The 16687-nt window shown below is 34.4% G+C and overlaps 1 non-coding gene across 1 annotated transcript; it reads left to right on the top strand.

Annotated features, from left to right (window-relative positions):
- Window positions 1–15131: 15131 nt before the first annotated feature.
- On the top strand, window positions 15132–15270 carry LOC120634018. Its single transcript, XR_005659224.1, has one exon. It is a non-coding gene; the product is annotated as a U4 spliceosomal RNA (small nuclear RNA).
- The last annotated feature ends 1417 nt before the right edge of the window (window positions 15271–16687 follow it).

The following is a 16687-nucleotide window of genomic DNA, read 5'->3' as shown; positions in this document are numbered from 1 at the left end:
TCTACCTTTTGCTCGCGTTTGTAACGGTATTTTTTTCAAATTTCATTTTTTTTCTTGGGATAGAAAAAAGTCTGTTACTTTTTTTTTATTCCACTTAATGTTAGTAAGAGCGGTGATAGCCCAGTGCGCTATCAATTTAGACTGCATGCTGTGAGTTTGCAGTCAAGGACTAACTTGTAGTGGAATAAAAAGTACAAGAAGTGGGCTAAGCTGTTAGGAGTAAAGAAGTTATATTAAACCAATACCCCTCATTGGTTTTACGCGACATCGTACCGGAACGCAAAATCGCTTAGTGCCAAGTTTTTTCGTCTACTCCTACTCTTTGTCAGAAACCAAGTTGATTGGTTGCGTAATTAGAGCATGAAGTAACGCCAAACAAATACAATTCCGCATTTATAATATTAGTTAGGAGTTAGGATTTTATTTAAATTAGGTATATTATGCCAACAAATAAAATAAAAAAAAACATCTTAAAATAGCCGATATGATGGCCAGTAGCGCAGTGGACAGCGACCCTGCTTTTTGAGTCCAAGGCCGTGGGTTCGATTCCCACAAGTGCAAAATGTGATGAACATGAATATTTTACATTGTCTGGGTGTTCATCTGTATATTATAAATATTTATGTATATTATAATTAAATAAATATTCAGCAGTCATCTTAGTACCCATAACACAAGCGACGCTTACTTTGAGGCTAGATGGCGATGTGTGTATTTTCGTCGTATATTTATTTATTTATTTTAAATAGCTATAAGAATAAAGGGGTCATGAGTTTGTTTATTTGTTTAAACATACTAATCGCTGGAACTACCAGTCTGCATTCGATAGTAGATAACGATTTGAACGAAGTCGCGGGGGTCCGCTAGTCAAATATAAAATTCTTAAGCCATCGATTTCGACCCAATGAATCAACTATCTCGGGCTCCCGGATCCCTTATCAAAGTAAATATCCGTGTTAGATCATCTGCGGCATTATGCAAATCTTCATATTATTATTCATAATGTTTTGCAAAGGGCCCAAGGCTGACTTAACTATGGAACCCTAATCTTACACTTAAAGTATTGACAAACTTTAATATGCGCCTGCAAATATTGTTTTTCATTCAAAAATACGCTTTACTGATATGTGATACAGTACAGCGCAAATTTTCTTGACAGAAATTGGTTTTAGATATATTAGTTACACTACTCGGTGCTAGATGGCGCCAGTGGCAATGCAAATTCTAAAACTTTCCATTGATGAAAAATTGGGGATCGCATTTGATTGGGAAAACATATTCCGTAAGTTATTCCAAGTTATAATGTAATAAGATTAGGTTGGGGCTTTATTATTTCATAATGTCGCTTTGATGGGGGTGTGATTTCGTTTGTTGTGATTGGAAAATGGCTCGTGGAAATTAATTTTTGGGTTTTGATAAAGTTTCTTTCATAAGGGTAGCGGAAGGTAGATTGGTACTTTACGCGTGTTTTATTTTATTTTACAACTAGCTGTTGCCCGCTACTTCATCCGCTTTTGTTTTTGTTTTTCGAAAGCCTCATAAATGTGGCAGCACTTCATGTATTTAGGATAGCTAAAGCCTTGTGTAAAATCGTCAAACACTTTCGTCCCCTCTCCCGAGAGAACTGAGATTAATTTCGGGGTAAAAAGCATCTTTTATTAATTCTAATACCTTCAGGAATATGTGTACAAAGTTTCGTGATGATCGGCTTAGTACTTTTTGCGTGAAAGCGTAACAAACAAACTTACATTCACATTTATAATATTAGTAGGGATTAGTAGGGATATTATAAATAACTTCAGTAGATAATCTTGAATACTTGATAACTTCAGTAGAAACCTGTAATTTAGTTTCGTTTATAGATTTGTAGTCAACAGAATCAGCACCAGTAAAACCTACATATCTCATTACGTTTGTTCATATGAGAACCTACGTTTAACTTTCACTCAAACAAATCTATGTAAAGGTCATGGAATTGTAAGAGATCGTGGGATTGGTAGATAACCGTAAGTAAGCTTAGCAGATATTTGCACTTCAGCTTGGTAAGAATGTAGAAATACCTGTAAAATGTTTTAATTGGTAAAATAGGCTTTATTATTATGATTATTTATTTTCTATCATTTATAGTTTTTTTTTTCTAATTCTTAACAATGTTAAAAAATAAAAATAAAAGTAACACTAATAAAAAAAATAAACTCCTCCGCTTGCCGGGCTTTTGAACGCCTAAGGAACCGGCGGTCAGGGCTCCAGAGTGAGAACCTATATAAGGCGTTAATCTGATACTGCTTATACATATGTAGCTAATTACACTAGTTAGGTTAGGTAAGATTATGAGGTTAGGGGTCTTTACGGGGTCGATTATAAGTAAGAAACGATACGCAGTTGAAAAGCTTATTAATTTTTCAAGATTTTTCATGGTTCGATACAGGATCATGCGCTTGATATGCTATGGACGAAGGCCTAGTTTGAATTGGATAACGATTTTATATCAGCTTAATATGGATAAGTTAACCGCGTCACCGTCACAAATGTCTCACTGTTCCCAAATGTCTAAATACAAAATCAATTCTGTACATTTTTAGTAAATCACTCTTACAACAAAATATAACAACACATAATTAGTAATAAAATACCTTTTTGGAATTAAATCTGTGCCGTTATTTTTCTGGCTTCAAAACTTAAGTTCCGCTAACGCCATCTAGTGACGTGAAGCAAATTTAAAAATAACTCATACGTGTTAGTTCTACTATATCTCACGAGATGGCGTTCACAACCTCAGTCCACTTTATTTTAACAATAAATTTTATTTAAAACTTATTTAATGTGTTTATTTACTTTAAATATTATTGATTTATACAAACAATAACAATTAATAGAATATTAACTTGTTTCAGATATTATGCCCCAGAGAATTGGTAATTATTTATTATTAATTAGTTATTTAATTTTATACAGAATAACTGCAGGTTGAGGATAGCCCGCTACCACCTTGGACTACATCATTACTCACAACCATGTGAGATTGTAAACTTCTTTACGTTCCTTACGGTACCTATATTTAAGAAGAAGTAGGTATACGGATTAAAGAAATTATTAATTACCTACACCATACAGTCTCTACTGCTGTATAGCAAATTAAGCTTAATTTTCATAATATATTATGGATTTCCGCAAAGTAACGACTGCTTTTATCCAATAGCGAGAAGACCGCCAAATTGTACTTTCTACCTTAACGCTGTATTGTATTTATATTCTGTGAATTTTCTTTGTGTATCATTCATTCATTCATTCTTAGCCAATATAACCAACAAAAGGAATGTATTTAATTGCGAACAATTTCCTTAAAGCGATACCTAATTTCTTTTATTGCGGACCGAAAGATTTTATTTCAAGGTACGTTAATCCCTAACCCTTCCGTGGCGAATGGGCGTCGCGTGGAATTAAAAGTGCTACTGACTAACTAGCAGGTTGGGGTTAAGACTTTATTGTTATGCCGGTTTGCTAATTGACCGTTTTATAGTCTCTTAAACTTACTTTCTTGTAATAGGAAGTACCTATCTTCTACATTCAAATAAAAAAACGTGTGTGTACTTATGTACACGCGTTAGAAGTTATACTTCTTTGGCGTAAAAAGAATTTTCTGTTTGTTAAAAAATTTGAAAGATGCGTCGGGGGTAAAATATTATTGGGATCAATATAGCTTATTATTATTATTACCACACGATGAGATTGCAGAAAGTGGATTTAACATCAACCTATTTTAGTAACATACTCGTATTTATTCGCTCCTAGTACATCTTCCTCAAGAATCCCACTGATTTGTGATCCCAATTTATTCACTGCACCCCAATCGCGATATCGACAGGGTTAATATACAACAGACAGACAGATGGGGGCAAGACTTGATAAGTGTACCGAGACACAATAAGTTGTGTGATACGATTGCCCCGCGGGTTCTCTTGATTAATCGTTGTTTTAGGATGATGGTGTTTGATGTCATTCTTTGTTTATTGCCTACTGCCCTCCATCCATTAGTGCATAAATAAGCATGAATCTATCTTGAGGTTCTATGTTTTATTCCCGAGTCAAGTCAATTTTTAAGTTTTTTTTCTCTAGAATTTTCTCAGTCAGTAGTTAGAGAATTGTCGTCTACACGACTAGAACGCTAATTTCCTTTAAACGCTATTATTTTAAGTTTTATTTTTATAAAACTTTGTTTCTAGAAATGTGAAATAATACATTTCTAGAAACAAAATTTTATAAAAATAAAACTTATATAATAAATATTATAATCTTATATCTTTAAACGAGCAATTCTTGTATATATATATAATTGAAATCTCGGAATCGGCTCCAACGATTTTCATGAAATTTAGGCCCTACATATACATGGGGTTTCGGGGGTGATAAATAGATCTAGCTAGGATTCATTTTTACAAAATGTCATTTTATTTCTGTTTTCCGGTAATAACCGATTTGGTTACGGGTCAGCTAGTTAAAATGTATACCTGTACGATACGGTACGAGGTATCTTTATATAAAATTCAAAGTCCTTAATATCTGATATCTCCACACCCTGCCTAAAACGCTGGGGTTAGAAACTTTAAACACTTCGACGGCCGATTGGTGCAGTTGGTAGCGACCCTGCTTTCTGAGTTAAATGTTGTTGGTTCGATTCCAACAACTGGAAAATATTTGTGTGATGAACATGAATGTTTTTCAGTGTCTGGGTGTCTATCTGTATATTTTATGTATATTATTCATAAAAATATTTATCAGTCATCTTAGTACCCATAGCACAAGCTACGCTTACTTTGAGGCTAGATGGCGATGTGTGTATTGCCTTAGTATATTTATTTATTTTATAACGTTACTAAGCAATGAGAAAGGATTGAGATGCCATCCCTCAAAAGGGGTAAAATAGGGGTTGTCAGTTTGTATGAAAGTCTCACGACGTCGTACTGGAGCTATTGTATACCGAAATGGAAAACCTGGCAGAGGTAACATGTGGATATGAAAAACCCAGGACTTCCACTGATAAGACCGCATCATCCTACTAATATTATAAATGTGAAAGTTTGTGTGTATGGATGGATGGTTGTTTGTTACTCTTTCACACAAAAACTACTGTACCAATTTGACTGAATTTTGGAATGGAGATTGTTTGTATTATGGATTATTACAGAGGCTGCTTTTTATAGGGGTATAATACGTTTACCACAAAATTCATTTACGACGGATTCTTACGACGGATTCTTTCGACGGTGTTTTTTTACGCTGTTTTAGTTACATGGAGAAACCCAGGTTAAGTAGCAAAGTTAGGTAACGTAATATATTCGAAATAGATGGAACTAAGATCCATCTACTATCAGGTACGAGCGTGAACCATCAGGTATTCGCTGAGAGGTTCGTATTAGCATATAAATTGCTTGCTGAACTCCGTAGCTCAAGACGTGTCTTTGGGGCGGTTTTACCCGACATCAAATTAAAGGGATAACGGTGTCATAGGTGTAATATACCATATATTCGACTATGAAAGAAAGAAAGAAAATACATTTATCAAGTTTTACAAACAGTACATGTTATATTAATATAGTAAAAGAATGTCTGTGTGTAACTCCAGACAGAAAGGGTGCACGGCTCAGAATTTTCCATGCATTTTACGTTACAGCAAAGTGAACTAGTTAAATAATCCACAAGGGCCTACTGGATTTTTTAATCTGCTGTTTGTCTGAAAACCTTATTGCACTGCCAAATAACAATACAGAAACTTTAGATTAAAATAACAACCTTGCATACTAAAAAATGGTTAAAATGTAACGTTTAAGATGCTACCTAGGTACAACCTACAAATACTTACGCTAAATTTTGGCAAGATCAGTTCTGTTACTGAGCCATGCATACGTAACAATAACTCAAACAAATAAACGCGTTTACATGTTTTTTTTTTCAAGTTCAAAAATGTTATTTTCACGTAGACCTTATCACAGGCACTTATGAAGCGTTCAAACATTTGACATGTTAAAAATTATGTTAGGTGATTGTGATAACTGCAATCGCTAACTTAAAACTAAAGCTACGACGGTTCCAAAAGCGCCCTGGTCTAAGAAGAGCCCACAACAGGTTTATTTTTGTTACCACCATCTCACAGTCGGGTTAATGTGTGCAATGACGTTACAGCAATTCATACCCAAACTTTTTTATCATACATATTATCCTGAATATTATAATAGGATTTTTTTATATATAATCTTTGAACTTATTGGGAGAAAATAACTTATTAATTTATAATATTAGTTAGCTTTTGCCCTTGGCTTCACCCGATCCATTCAGTGCTTTCAATTGTGTTTTAATCCAGAGTCAGTCAATAAGTCACCTTTTATTTCTCAAATACACAGATAAGTGTAGATAAAAAAATACAAAAAATTGTAATCAAATAACCCAATTTTCAGTTTATTCATAGTACTCATGGTGGGTAGTTAAGTAAAACGTGAAAACATTAAAGAAAAAGTCCCATTAAAGTAATGCGATTTATGTATGGAAAATAAAGCTCTCCGCACACCTAGTAAAGCGATGTCCTCAGACCCGTAACAAATCGCGAGTTATTAACTGCTATTTTTTCCGCTTATTTATCCCGTTTTAACGCAGAGGGCGCTCTGCAACCATTAGTTATAATTTACAAAGTGACAGGTTCTTAAAAATGTTAAACGTTTTATTGGCGGGATGGAAATGTTGACTTGGAACATTTTTCAAATTACGTCGATGTTTTATCTTGTTGAGAATTCTTTAAATTTGTTTGACTACGAGTTGTTGCTCAAACATTAATTCATTTTTTTCACGTAGGGTGATGTTTAGTGTTGATTAACGCGATGAGCGTTGCAAAGCTATTGATAAACGACTAAGACACCGGGTATCTTTGCATCGTTCGAGTCCATGTAGGACTGAAGTGTATCTATATCAAAATGCACCTGTATTTATATCAAAATACCCCCCAATTCAATGTCATGAACATTGGTTATGAATCAAATATAATTTAAACAGTTTTCATCTATGAATTAATTAATAATTATTAGGTTAATAAAATATCTGGCAATTATGAATTTATAGTTATCAAAAGGTTGGATATTTACCCACTTTATAAAATTACAGTAACCCTATATTGTAACACACACACATAAAGCCATGCCAAACTTATAACACCCGTAGTTTTTGCGTCGTGGACTAAATAAGTCAACATACAGTTAGGTAACTATCACCCACTAGACAAATTGGTTTGAATTTTGTCGTACATATATTTAACTATAACGTAGGTGTCCGCTTATAGTGGATTTTATAAATTTCATCCCTTAAAGTTGCAAAATTGTTTGAAAAGGGTTTGAAATTTCTAGAAAAATTAAAATTTCCTACTAATTAGCGTGAAATTTAAAATTTATAGTATGCAGGAACCGGACGATCAAGAAAAAAATTGGTTTCCGTTTATAATGGCGTAACTGATTTTAACAAACATTTTAATAATTCAAAATTTTGCAGTATTATTAAATTAAACTTAATTTGCTATACTCCGCGAAAAGCAGGAGAATCTCTATGGTGTAATTTATAATTTCTTCAATCATTATACTCCACACCAAACAGATCTTCAGCAATGTACCCTCTACGCACGTTTCTCTCCGAAACCGGAGCATCCTCAGATGTTGACTTTTCAATGAATAATTGTTAAGATTTTTGTTAAAATTTTGCAGAAAAATCGAACTTAACCAAAGGCAAAAGCAAGTATGAAATAAACTTGTTATTACCTATCAACAGCATCAATAATTTATCCTCTATCTTTTGTATTATTCCAGTAGCAGAGACACGGAGAACTCTAAATTTGAAGCATCATTAAACGTAAATACAAACAACAAAATTGACAATCCGCGCCCATTGAATCGGTTTTAAACGATCGCTATAAATTGTGCCAGTAGGTGCACACTGGGGACGTTGTGTAGGCGCCCTTATGTTCAAAGTTGTTGAAGAAAGTAGCAAAGGATTTTTATAACATTTTTTAAATTCCACTACATGTTAGCCCTTGACTGCAATCTCACCTTGTGTTCCACTGAGCATGCAGTATATGATGGTAGCGGGCTAATTTGTTATTGTGGCAGTTATATTATACCATACCCAGGTTTCTAATACGCGACATTGTAACGCGTTGCTAAATGGTTTAGTGGTACGACACGACCAGACAGAATTAAAATTAAGAATCAGTGAAGGGGTTATTTTAATACTAGCTATTGCCCGCGACTTCGTCTGCGTTTGATTTTGTTTTTTGGTGTGGCATTCAATTTAGTTGTAGTTCTAAAAAAAATTAAAGCATTCAGTATCGCTAAGCCTTAAATGAGGGGTTTGCTGCTGTCCGCTGAGGAGTTCTTTCCTCTATCTCCAACCCCATTCATCAGGTCTACACAAAGTTTGGGCAAAATTAAACACATATTATAACCTCTATAGTACAAAAATAAGTCGGAGTTATGGTGTAAAATCGTCAAACACTTTCATCCCAAAAGGAACCGAGCCGATGTCGGGATAAAAAGTATTCTATATTACTTCTAACACTTCCAAGAATATGTGTACAAGGTTTCATGAGGAACGGTTAAGCAGTTTTTGCGTGAAAGCGTAACAAACAACTTACATTGACATTTATAATATTAGTAGGGAAGTAGGGATAGGGATTAGGGATAGGGATAGGGATTATTGACATTTTGTTTTAGGATTATAGTCCTTGATTTAAGGATGTCATTTTATATCAATTAAAATACTCTTATTTTAAATTAATACTGGTTCAAGCGCTGGGAAAGTAAGAAATTAAAAATAACTAAAGACTGCGGATTTTTTTTTGCTATCACACAATCAATAAATACTTAATAAGATGTGAAATAAGAGAAATTAAATAAATTTGTGTAATTGTGTTATTAGATAAATTAACTTATAAAAACAACGTAAAAAGAAACCTAATCGAGTAAACAAAGCACATCCGAAGTTCCGAGCTCAACCCTTAAGCGCTGCAGTCTAAAATGTCCCCTCAGATAATAAAAACCGTTTGAGTGCCATAGACAATACGGAGATCATAAGACACGATCATTCTAACCCTCCTCCGACCAAAAATTTTAAGAAAATACGATAGAAGAGAACAAGGAAAAAGTACTTGGGTTCCGTACCTGCTTTATGTTTTAACCACGTAGAATTAACTGACTTTTATCTTGGTATCAAGTCTATAGTATTATTTGATCAGATGTAGCCGATTTTAGTATATAACAATGATAGATGTCTTATAATGCTGTATTTATGAAATAAATAAACAAATAAATATACTACGACAATACACACATCGCTATCTAGTCCCAAAGTAAGCGTAGCTTGTTGTATGGGTACTTAGATGACTGATGGATATTTTTTAATAAATACTATACATAAATACTTATAATATTCATCTAAAAACCCAGATACTGAAAAACTTTCGTTCATTTTCCAGTTGTGGTTATCAAACCCACGGCTTTGGATTCCGAAAGCAGGGTAGCGGTATACGAATGTATGTTACGTAGTTAGCAGCGGCTCACTGTGGCCGTCCAACTATGAGAATTATTAGTAAAATATTCCTATGCCATTAGTACAGCATACACAAAAATTATGTGCGTTTCAGGCATGATTCATATAGCGTTTCAGCGCAGAATAGACATATACATTAATACACGATACCATTTCACAGCGCTGTTTGTGAAGTGAAGCTGAAGCGTGCCGAAATCCTTGCATGGTTTTTAGTAGAAGATTAAGGTACCCTAAAAACGATTACAAGGTAAACGGTGTTTTGAGAGTGGTGTAGAATTTAAACAATATTGTCACTGCGGGGTTTTGTCGTTACGACTTACGACTTTACGTTTTGTAAATACTAAAGCTTTTTTATTAGCTCTCTCTAGTGGATTGCAGAAACAAAACAAGACTGCGAAATAGAATCCTTAAAAATATAACGGTGCTACTAAAAATCCCATCGTCCAAATCATTAGAAAGAATAAACGAAACTCAATAAACACATTTTTTATAAGTATCCTTCTGCAAAGCGAAGGGTTTTATGCCGTAGCCCACCACGCTGACCCTCTCAGGCATGTAGGTTTCCTCACGATGTTTTCCTTCTGATATTTAATAGGTTAAAACGCACATAAAATCGAAAAGTTAGAAGAAAGTTAAGTCGAAGTCCTATATAGATATACCTACGAATAAAAAATGTATTGATTAATTTCGAAACCCCCGAAACCCCTCTGCACGTACGTTGTGTAAGTAATATTACTTCTTTGTATTATCTTTCGCTTTCTACGTAACACGCTTTATATCCTAACCTTACTATAAATGTATTGTCAATATGAATTCACGAATTGCTCCTGAACCTGGATGAAACTCGAAACCGATTTTTAAGGCTGATGACGTCCGATTCGTCTCCCCGGGGCTATTAAAATAATTCAACAACAACGTTATAATTACAAAAGGTAAAAATAAGCTATATAAAATTAAGAATAAAAAAAAAAAAAAATCATACTGGTACTTATCAAATCATTTATTTGTGTCCATAGTTATTGAATGGACGCAAATGAACGAAGTCTTTTATAGGGAGTTCAGGGAAATCAACTGTATTGGGCCGCTTGCTTCCGTTTTTTTAATGTTGTATTTCCACCTAGTTGGGGGCAGATCAACGCTGCGTTTACCTGTGCAGAGTCATCCTTCCATTACGTTGTTTTTGAAGTTTCGAAGCCGTTTGTCTTCGCGCACCGTTCGAAGACTTTGGTATTCAGGCACTGAGGCATTTCTGACGAAGAGATGTCATGAATAAGTAAAATAATAAAAATAAAAAGATATTATTATAAATGATTTTTTTAAATTAAAAAACTAGATTCATTTAAGAAATGAAATTTAACCCTAATTGCTTAAGCAATATAATCCAATTTCAATTAACACCTGTGTAAAACACATTAAAATTATTGCTGCCCAACAGTTGGACAGGAAGCGGTAGTCAATTCGACTCCTGACCTGAATAAGTTATAATAAATGTCTTTCGATGTCGTCATATATCGTTAAGTAACCAAGTTAGAATGTTTAAGTACCCTTATACCCGTTTTCACTAACGACGGCCAAGGCAATTCCTAAGTAAGTAACGTCAAAGGAGATTCCTAGGCATACATTTACTTCAACCAATCTATTTTCACTAGGCAACTCATATAACCTAACTTGTCTTGTTGTTCTTGCCAAAAGGTGTGGTATTTTGTGTTTGTATTATCATATTCTTTATTTCTTTATTTATCGTACGGATTTAAAAATAAACTAATTTATGTTTTTTTTATCTGTCAAGTTTACGAGTCCCCTGAACTTTGCGACCTGCCGAATCAATATCGTAACTTTAGACGGCACCTAACGTTGTTAGAGTCTTCGTCGTCGCTTTGAGTTCTAGAAATGTTTTATTCTCTAGAATCGCCTAAGAGAAATGACCTAGATTTAGTGAAAAGGGGCATTACATAGTTTTACTACTAGATATATAGATTTGACGACCTAATAGCGAAAGCGTTGTGGTGTTATAAGTGGGAGGTCCGGGTTTCGATTCCCGGCAGGGACAGTTCGGACATTAATAATTTTCTGATCTGGTCGCCAAAAACGTGTCGCTTAGCGATATAGCGTTCCGGTACCATGTCGTGTGTAAACGAATTTATAAATTGCACCGTACAGAGTTTTCCGTTTTTCACGTTCATTGTATATCTTGGAATTCCGCAAAATAACTTCTGCTCTAGTCCATTATCAAAGCCGAGTTATGATCACTAATTTGTGATAATAGTAGCAAGCACCCCACCAACCTGCATTGGAGCAGCGTAGTGGGTCTATGCTCTAAAACCAGCGCTCTTATGAGATAAGAGGTCTGTGCCCTGAAGTGGGACGTTAACTTGTTGAATAATTATTTGTCTTATTCTACTTATTATTGTCTAACCGAATTTCTTACCAATAATTGGGTTTAAAATATGGATTGATAATATCAATAAACGTTTAAAATAAAAGATCCTAGCAAGAAAAGGCGCAAATAACGCCTGTACCTATCCATTTTTTAAAAGGAATAATGTTATTATTACATGTAAAAATCTTGTTATTAAGAGCGGCGCAGAACGTTTTGTCATCGTCCCCTGTTTTAAGACGGATACAAAAACCGCCAACTTATTCGGAACCCCCGCCAACACAGCTAGCCTCCTGTTTGACATCTTTTTCTGAGGCAAGTCCGAGATCGGGAGGTCGAATTATGCTGGTTACAGGATACGACGGTCGTTTGTCATGTCAGATGCTAGTGATACCACGTCATTCCCTGAGATGGACACAGATTTGTGGGATGTGGACTCTGAATATTTTTATGATATTTTATGCGAAATTGGAAAGCGTGCTTTTCTCAGTGATAATACTTTCGCATTGTGTAATTCAGTTAAAGGAAATTGTATACAATTTATTATAAACTAACAGTTGATATCTTGGAGATGTCTCTGAAAAAGTTCAGTTTGTATTAAACGTAAGCTTATAGAAAAGTCCTATTATAGTATTAAGGACTACGTCAACGATAAAAATGCCTGGGTGTAAATTATTGCTCTAACCAGGTTGCTTTTTTAATAGTTTTAAAAGACAATGTGATATGATGATAACAGAAAAAAAATAACAAGCGGCAATGTTTGTTGTGGGCTTCTTCTTAGACCAGGGCGCGTTTGGAACCCTCGTAGCTTTAGTTTAAAGTTGACAGATTTAGTTATCGCCATCAACTCACTGCTATGTCATATTTTACATGTAATCTACTTACGCATCAAAAGTGCCATCTATGTGCCTATTTGAATAAATAAATATTTGATTTTGACTTTGACTTTATGGCGTGTGGTGACGGCAGCTCAGAGTACAGTTGTCACCGTGTCATCACGCGGGTAACGTACGAATAAAAAAATAAGGGAATGTAACGGAAACAACGTCTTCTGTGCTACTACTACGGTCTTCTGCGATCACCAACCTGTACATTGGGATAAGCCCAACAGTGGACTGTCAAATGTTACTTACTCATCATATAGTGTTTAAAAAATATGGTATAATGGTTATTTGCATTACGCAAGGTTCAATTTAAACACAATAAAATAACAAATTACTTTTATTTGCTTTTGTTTATTGAAAATGTTACAACGTAACTTATTAAACAACCAAGTCGAAGCCTGGGGGCGCCACATTTGCATGGCAATACATTTCACACAGTAAGTGTATGGAAATAAATAGTTCCATTTTTATCCGCAGTATGGCGAGTTTTTTTTTCCTGGCCAGTCCTTAAATATAATCTTAACTAATTACTAAATATATATTTGCAATGTTTTTTTTTATAAGTACAGAATTGAATTATGAATAGTTTTAACTCGCTTGTCTGTCCGGAAAAGAAATATGGCTGCTCACGGTGTTGCAATATAATCAGATGTACATTATTAATTATTGTTGTTCATGTTTTATATAGGCGCATCACATAAGTAATATTTACGATATGACAATTTTCCTCAAACAATTGCTGAGGGATTTTAATTCGGTTTTTATTACATTAGAAAATAACTTGTCTTTTTCTTTTTCTTAGATACCATATCATAATAATTGATAAAATAAATTTATAAAAACGAATGTGAATCTAAAATAATTTTTAGATCATATCGAATGAGAAGCTAAAAATATTCGCAAAGATAAACCATTTATTTCCGCAATATTTTGTTTCACAATGAAACCAGTTCCCAAACCCATTACAACTGTATGAATAACAAATAACAAATCGCACATTAATATTAACCCCTATCTAGTCCCCGCACATAAATAAACATTAAAAAAAAAGCTACCGCAGAAGAAGTCTGTTAAAAAATTCATCGGGACTTTTCGTCTTCAAAGGCGAATTCACACCTCGAGGTTACTTAGCAGCGGGGCCGCGGAGAGTTTCGTGTTTTTCTCCGTATAAAATTTACATATTTTCTCCGTAAATTTGTCTACCGCCTGAAGATTACAAGTATGGAAATTTGGCAATATGCCGCCGCTGGGATTTCTTCTCCTTGAGACGTTTTTTTTTTTGTTTTACCGCTTAATTAACACCCCGGAGTTTTGATGTTTTGTTACATAAATTATCTGTTTTGTGAAAATAATAAAGAGGTTTTATTTTCTCCATTTCATATATTTTAAACTTTATTGAAAGAGCGTTTTAACTGGATTATAACGTATTATAATTGAAATATTTTGTTAAAGATAACGGAGAGTTTTAAAAAAAACAATCTCATTTGATGTAAGTACCTACTTATCTGAATTATTCAACAGTTTTTTTTTTATAATAGTAGGTAAGATTTATAAACGTAATTAATTACTGGTTGAGAACACTGTGTGTTGTTTACCTAAATACTTTTCGATAGAAAAAATCTTTTATTGGAAAGTCATTTACCAATTTCTTTTTGCACATAACTTTGTTTAGAGTACATAATTTGTAAATTAAAATGAGCATGTATTATATTTAATTGTGGCGGTGATACGGGAAACGTTTACATTATAATCACCTAAGGAGTTGACTAGGAATCGATTGACATGTGTAAACCGTCGACGTATCGCAATATTGAGTGGCTCTATTACCCGCCGTTTTATGGCCATTTTCACAGGAACGTATGCGGTCACCGTATGCCTTATGCATACTTTATTGGCCGCGATAAAATAAATAGACTGTTTAATAAGCTGATCATGCATCGCTACTGGCCGAGTACTCAGTATGGCCGGCGTGTTCTATTTCTGAAATGTGCACTAACGGTCCGAGCGCGTGATCGCGGTACAATTTAAATTTTGACGTTCGGAGAAATTCGGCCAACGCTGGCCAATCGCAGCATATTTACAAAGAATTAGCATCGTTTCTCTTTTTAAAAATTCAAATTAAATTGTTCTTGATGCAATTTTAGGCGACATTTATACTGCTGTTACAAATTCAAAGTAGTTTCCCATTGTTGTGTATAGTCGACAACAGATGGCGCCACAGCACCTTTAGTTCGCGCTATCGTTGTGTTCACCTCAAAACTATAAGTAGGCTCAGAAATTATTCGACGGTTAACTTTGCGCAGAGGCAATATCGTAACCAATGAGGTTTATCCGAGGTGCGATTATTGCTAGTTGAAAACTTTACCAATACCCCGCCGGGTGGTCGTGAAATACCGACCGCCATGGCAATTTTTGAACGGCTGTTAAAGCCACATAAATAACTGGGCACCGGTTCACGGTTGTTCCTACTAAGGAAATCGAGCACATGAGCTCTGATTGCGTCTTACAATTAATTATACTAGCAATACTATTGGGAGATCAAATACTTTTGCTGGTATTCTTTACAAGCCTTGATTATAATATAATAGACATATTATCATAAAAATAATAAAATTTGAATTGTATGTAATAAATTATAATTATTATACAGTAGTATAATTAATTTAAATTTTTATTTTATTACTATTCTGATAATTTAATTTTTTTTTTTTTAAATTTACTAGCTATTGCCCGCTTTTTTGTATGGTGTTATAGAATTCCGCGGATTTTTTTTTAAATAAATTAATTTATTATTTTTAAACTCTCCCGGAAACTAAACTCTCCCGGAAACCTTATCTCGGTGCTTTTCCGGAATAGAAAAAATCTTTAGTCCATCTCCAGGATTTAAGTTATATACGTGCCATTCATTAAGTTGGTGCACTGGTTGAAAAGACCATAGGCAGCAAACAAACATACAGACTCATTTATATTATTTATTCATATGAGGGATGATGCATGTATGCCTTCTCTCGCATACGAGATGGTTTTAGAGCATAAACCCACCACGCTGCTCCAACATAGAAACTTACAAAATCAACCTTCCCTAATTATAATATTAGTATAGGCCAATTAGGCTGCATATTTATAGATTTTATTGCTTGTAGATATTTTTTTAGTAGCTTCGAGGTATACTACATCATTTTGTCACTCTAGCCCTACTTTTTGTCCCCTGGGTCGACGTACACTTATTTAAAGGGATATTTTGTCGCAAACAAATTGGCGTTACGCTATTCGAGGCACGGACAAGACGCGACCTTTCAACCCTCCAAGAAAAAAGGGTGATAACTTCAGAGTAGAGGATTTTCGGTTTATTTTTTTATCTATGGTATTATTAATTTAAGTATAACATCGACGTTGTACGTAAACAATTATTTATTATGCATCCCTTGACAGTAATCTTACCAGGTGGTCGTGGTAAGGCCGTGGGTTCGATTCCCAAAACTGGAACATGTTTGTGTGACGAACATGAATGTTTTTGGTGTTTTTGTAGTGTCTGGGTGTTTATCTGTATATTATTCATAAAAATATTCAACAGTCATCTTAGAACCCATAAAACAAGCTATGCTTACTTTGGGGCTAGATGGCGATGTGTGCATTGTCGTAGTATATTCTTTTTTTTTTTTTTAATTGCACATGCAATAAAGATTAACTTTATTTAGTGAATACTTGACTTACGCCACTTTACCGCGGAGCCTGACGTTAGGGTTAGATGAAAAACGAGCGGCCAGAAATTAAGTCTCGCTGTGAAAAATGGTTTTCTTCCTGCGAGTGGGCAGTGTTTGTATAGGTATGTCTCTCGATTCTTAAA

This window comes from Pararge aegeria, chromosome 22 (assembly GCF_905163445.1).
Source record: "Pararge aegeria chromosome 22, ilParAegt1.1, whole genome shotgun sequence".
NCBI lineage: Eukaryota > Metazoa > Arthropoda > Insecta > Lepidoptera > Nymphalidae > Pararge > Pararge aegeria.
Note: the sequence above shows the minus strand (reverse complement) of the source record. Positions and strands in the feature narration are given on the sequence as shown.